This window comes from Astatotilapia calliptera, chromosome 5 (genome assembly GCF_964374335.1).
Source record: "Astatotilapia calliptera chromosome 5, fAstCal68.1, whole genome shotgun sequence".
In the NCBI taxonomy this organism is placed as follows: domain Eukaryota; kingdom Metazoa; phylum Chordata; class Actinopteri; order Cichliformes; family Cichlidae; genus Astatotilapia; species Astatotilapia calliptera.
Window position 1 is genome coordinate 5,197,053 of NC_137426.1, and position 6,000 is coordinate 5,203,052.

Below are 6,000 nucleotides of genomic sequence, written 5' to 3' on the forward strand. Positions count from 1 at the left end.
AGCTCTGCTATAAGAACATCAATGACGAGTGTTAAGGGCATCTACCTCTTCAAAGTCATGCAGGTCCCCCTCCATGATATTCAGAAAATACAGCAGGGGAGCGAGACCAACAAGTGTAGGAGATGAGGCCCTGTGGTTAGTGTGTGACAGAGGGAGGGTCAGGGGATACAATGTAGCCTGGGCAGAGACGTAGAGCTGCTAGTCAGAGCTAACCAGCCATGAGAAGCTGTCAGACTCGCTGTGAGGGGACTCTGGTTGAGCTTTGACAGTCACTAGAAACACAATTATGGCCTTTTCAAAAGCTCACTATGCGGGAGCAGCACTGTCCCGAAAGCCATTTTGCCGGCCTTTGGACTTTCAGTAGTGGATATTTGAAGCTTCGTGCAAGTGCCGGGGACTCAAAATCACCTTACACAACAAAACAAGTTAACGACCATGGCTGCAGACGTACAATGTTAACTGAGAGAGAAACTTAGACACCAAAGAATGTGTCATACTTTCTCTTCCATTCAGCTGTGCACTCTGTCAGAGGTAAAAGCTCGCTGTTCGCTCACTTGCTGGAAAGAGCAGAGTCAGAGGGAGAGCTGTACCTGCGCCGGGAGAGCAAGACCTCGTTGAGAAAAGAAAAAAAAAAAGGTAATGTCAGTACAAAGGAGTACATGTTTCTTTGAAGCTTTTTCTGAGAGAGAGAGCGAGAGAAGAAGAAAAAAAAGTTGCTAAATGCAGCGAGAAGGTGGCAGTACAACTGCCATTTGAGTTCTCAGTAAAGATGGAAAAGTGGTGTATAAATACAAATCCATTTACACCGCTGTCCCCATGCTGGGACATTAAGCGGTGTGCAATTGTCTTATTGATCAGCAGCTTAGAGGCACATCGCAGCTCTCTGCACCTGAACTGTCGACTTTATCGTTTCCAAAATGAAATGAAAAAGCAGGTTCAATTCAGGTGGCATCTTTAAAAAAAAAAAAATCACATTGGAGTTGCTGGTTTTTAAGTGGACAGTGACCATTTGCAGATTAAATGCTCTGCAGCTAAACCTCCACCCACCGAGCAGACTGATTAGGGCTGCGTGGTGCTAAAGAAGCTAACGCACATCTCTGCAAAGCACTGATGTTTGTGGTTTTATCCTCTCAGTGAGGGGTCGCATGGGGGGCTGGGGGGGTTAAGATATCCTAGCATCAGTCAGCAGGGGATCCGCCATTACTCCCACTGATCACTTAAGTATTTACTCAGCTGAAGCCCACCACTTCACAGACGGTCCAGAGGAGAGTATAAATTAGATGAATACATGCAGAAACGCCACACAAGTGAAAATGTGTGATGATGAAAGACAGATGAAGGATTATTAAATCATACTGAACACAATTAGCAATCATGCAGTTTTTTTAAAGCCAACCTGTTTGAATGATTGCCTGTTTTCTTAGATTGGAAAATAAGAATCTGAATTCTGGCCTGTTGGTTGGACGAAACCAAACATTTTACTACATTATGTCAGAATTTGGAAAATTGTGACGGGCATTTTTTATTCTTGCATGATCAATCAAAATAGGTCATGTGTAAGCTCAAAGCAGATAATAAACCGAGGTCTCACTATGAACGCGGGACCTTCTGCTTCACATCTTACTCTGCTCTTCTGACCAGTGAGCATAGTGTTTGCATTGGTATATTTTGGCTTGTTGGATTTTCCCTGCCTTACAAGAAACCATAGCAAAGTTTACAAAATCACCTACAGATTTAGAGCAGAGCAAACAAATTAGAGGTCTGAAAGTGCACTTAAAGCAAATTTACCTGACCAGCATTCCTTCCCTGGTGATTTATACCCAACCGCAAAATAAAAGCATTCACACTCAAGCCCACTTTCAAGTCAACCTGAAGACAGCAACAAAAATCAACAAATCTACACCTTAGGAGACGGCTGTGGACTTTGAGGACCTCTAAGTAGGCTTGATAGCTGCCCTGCGATTTGCCTGTCTTAGTATTAAGACCACAGATTAGCAGTCAGTGCCTGCTCCTAGCTGTAATCAGAGCGCTGATCTACTATAATCGCTTATCCATAGTAAGAAAGCGCACTGGTTTGGGGTGCAGCTCAGATAAGACCTGTTTAGCAGCAAGCAGCTGAGAAACAGATTTCCAATTTATACAAAGAAACACAAGTTTTATTTCACGCTTCTGCTGACCCGCTTTGATGCCCCGTTTCACTGCAGGCCCTATTTAAGTATCAAGCGAGGCCAGTGTTTCAGCATCCCTCCAGGGCTGTTTCTGTTTCAATATTTTATGAGCAACAGTCAAATCACTGTGTTGGAATAATTAAACATCAGTTAGGGCACAAAGCTGCAGAGAATATATGGAGGCAGCTCTTCAGTGAGGAGGGAGTAGTGAAGCATAGCAATGGGGCTCCTTAGAGATCAGAGACGACTCACTCAGACACTCACAGGAATATAATTTTGCCATTACTCTGTATAACTGCTGTTGGTAATGTGGACGAGTGCCATGTTAATGTGCCTGTGTGGGTTTGTGTGTGAGCTAAACAATAACGGCAGGCAGACGTCGCAATATTACGCTTGAATGTGGCATCTGTTACCGCGCATAACTTCACAGAGAGAAATTCATTATCAGCACAGTTTCGATTTCGATCTAATCCAACATAGAGGCAGTTTGCAGTTACAGTACATTTACAAGGCTTCAACATTTTCTGGGGATTTCACTGTATTTTCCAGTTTATTTTATCCCTAATAGTTGTCAGTTGCTTGTTTTTCACAGCTAAAGTTTAACTTTTACACTAAAATCAGTTCACAGCCACATCTTACATGTTTCAAAGATATAGACTTTACATCTTAGCGCTTCGCTTAAAGTTCAACCAGTTTAACCTTTGACCTTGTTAATGTGTGATCTATTAATCAGCAGCTGATGGGATGACAGTCGCTGTTACCTGAAATAACAACAGCTGGGGGTTGAATTTATCTGTTCGATTGATTATCGGCATTATTACTCAAAACAGTGTGGCCAAATTTGCATTAAAGGCACAGCTTGCCCCCAATTTAGAAGTGATAAACTTTTGGAGTCGCCTCATATATTCACAAATACAAACTTTTTTCTTCATGAAAATTTTGCAAACTAATCTGGATCCAGATATCCTTTCGAATCCAGCAACAAAACTTTGCAGAGGAATGCCGTCTAACTGCTCTTTATTTCTGATCCCTCCTGGGGCCTCCCTGCTACCTGTCACACAAGGGTTGCACCCTCAAGTTTATTATATTTCTATCTGCATCGCAGAGTGAGCTCAGCTGGTACAGTTGACCTCTGGTAGTCAGTGGTTATCTAGTTAAGCACCAACTTGCACAGTATATTTAGCAGCAGCACAATCCGGACTCCTGTTTGTGATGCACACCTGCAGGAGTCCAAGATTTGGGTATTGATGTTTCGCGTGTACAGACACGCTTCGTCGCTCTTGTGTTGTCGCATGCATGTACAGCAGACATGCACGCAGTACAGCAGAGTGAACCGTCACTCCCCAACATAAGCCAACAGCCAGTGCAGATGCTGAGAGGAACAGCAGGCGGAAAGCGTTCGGGATGTCTCCACACATCAAAGATTTAAAGGTAACACAGCCAGGCAAGAAGCCCACCTGTCTTAGCAACGGGTACACCTGGCACAAAACGAGATGAATGCTGCTGATGATGTTTGGTGCACATCTCTGGAAGCAGCACATTAGGACACTACTGATGTCATCACAGCACTGGGAGGGTCAAACAGATGTTTAATGTGGCCTGATGTGCATTGTAGCCAGCACAGAACGGGTTGTGGTCATGAAATAAAAATAGCAGCCATTTTCAAACGTTTTAGTCACTTATGTTAGAAAAAAAAAAGCCAACATATTTGCCAGTTAAAGCTGCTTACATGAGAATTTCAAGCTCTTTTCTGTCTGAGGTCATTGTGAAGTGAATCTCTTTAGACTGTTGGACTGTTGGATGAATTTAGGGATTTGGGGGTGTGGGCGGGTGTATTATGACATGATAAAGGCAGTATTTAGGGGAGTATAAGCTAATGCTTAAACCCTGGTTGAATATATTTGACCAAATCCTTTAATGGATAAAGTGATTATCAAACAAATCAGCAATGAAAAGTACTGTTAGTGATTTTAATGGCTGATTTTGGCATTTGCTGGTTATTCTGCAGGATTTTGCACTGGTGATGGACAAAAAGGGGCAGTTTGCACATTTAATATAACATTTAGGGTCATTTTTAAGTACATCTTTATTATACTCATACATATAAGGGTTACACATTAGACTAATCATTTCAAATCACATAAAGGGGAGGAATAAGTGAGCATGCTACAGTAACAATAAAGCGGAAACTGTATGAGTGCACATACGAAAATGTCCTATATAAAAGTTAAGACGAAGACTCTGCTCGTCGGCACGTAAAGCCTGAACATCGGTCCTTTCAGCCTGGATTGTGGGAGTCTCAAACTCACAAAGTAAATGCAAAATAAACATCTGCAGCTTCGCCCGCTGCAAACAGTCCCGGTGTCCCAGCAGCAGGCAGCCAGCACTCCCGGACTAAAGGAGGGGGAAGACCCATGTGTGTCACCGCAGCGCTGTTATACCAACATCCATGAGGAGATGTTAAAGCCGCTCAACCCGTGTTGTTGTGTTTACTGGCGCCAGCAGCGGAAACGACGCTTTTCACCGGTTTAATTACAGCTCAGTAAGGCGTCTGGTGACCCGCTAAAGGCGGTAAAGTGCGCTAGCTCGGAGTGCTCCAACAGTAGCCGGACATGCCTCTCCTCCTGCCTGTCTACTGCCCCCTTTTCCTCCACGGGGGGAAAAAAATTCCCTTCTTCCATCTTCTGGTTTAGTCTCAAGCGGTCCACGGCAAACACCCGAAATTAGAAAGAGAGCTGGCAACATGTGTGGATGTTTGCACTCACCTCAGTCCGGGGTGTTCACACTGAGCAGAGGGTCCACTGTGGTATCCAGGAGGTTTAAAGTTGTCCCGTTAGTAAAGAGACAGCAGCTGGTGTGAGGAGCTCAGAGTGTGTGTGTCTCTGTTTGTGTGTGTGTGAGTCTGCAGAGTGCCTCTCTCTCTCTCTGTGCTTCAACACCAAGTCACTCCTTGAGGGCGGCGCTAAGAAGGAGGCGGAGACTGATGGAGCCACGGTGGATGGCAGTGGTGCACAGAGTGGTGGCCCGCGGAGGCACCCTTTCACATACATTACGGGTTTTCTCCATTGCTTTGGTGCAAATGTCACTGCAGGACCAGTTAAAGGGTTTTTCACATGTGTGCAACTATGCAAGGGCAGTCAATCAGGGGCGTTTTCAGGATTTTCTAAATGGGGTGGCACAGGAGGGGACCATGAAGACAGCTGAAAGGGGGGGAAGGGCGCATGAAACCAAAATGTTGGGTCAGTAATATTTGATAAGTGTAGATAACTGCTGTAAAAACCACAAATTCTCAAGATCTTCCACAGCCCAGCGTCCTATAGCAGATTTATTATGTGAAAAGTGGAGCTGTAAAAGAATTTAAACATAACCTTGTGATGAACAGTTTTATAAATAATAGATTTATTTACTTCTTTAAAGGTTATAATCCTATTTAAATAGCTTAATAGTTCACAGATTGTATATTCAAATATATTTAAAGTACATAAAGTAAATGTATACATGTGAAAGTCAACTTTAGGATCCTATACATCAGCGGTCACCAACCTTTTTTGCGCCTTTGTCGGTCCGACAATATTTTCACGGACTGGCCTTTAAGGTGTCGCGGATAAATATAACAAAATAAGACCAGTACCGGTACCAAAAAAAGAAGATTTATTCATAAGACACGGGAAAAGACCCAGGGAAACCGAGTTAACGATAAAAACAATTTAAAAAAATAACGCTAAAAACAAATAAAAACCCTGAAAACCACAAATTTCACACCCGAGCCTCAACTCTCACAGCCCGGTACCAAACGACTCGGGGGTTGGGGACCGCTGCTATACACAATATT

At 43.5% G+C, this 6,000-nt stretch overlaps 1 protein-coding gene across 1 annotated transcript in view; it reads right to left on the reverse strand.

Annotated features, from left to right (window-relative positions):
- The window catches only part of ppp1r16b (protein phosphatase 1, regulatory subunit 16B), a 100,948-nt gene extending 95,874 nt beyond the window's left edge, over positions 1 to 5,074 (reverse strand). The window contains exon 1 of the mRNA XM_026166817.2: positions 4,934 to 5,074. The gene's annotated coding sequence lies outside the window, so the exon portion shown is untranslated. The remainder of the gene's footprint in view (positions 1 to 4,933) is intronic.
- Positions 5,075 to 6,000: the final 926 nt, after the last annotated feature.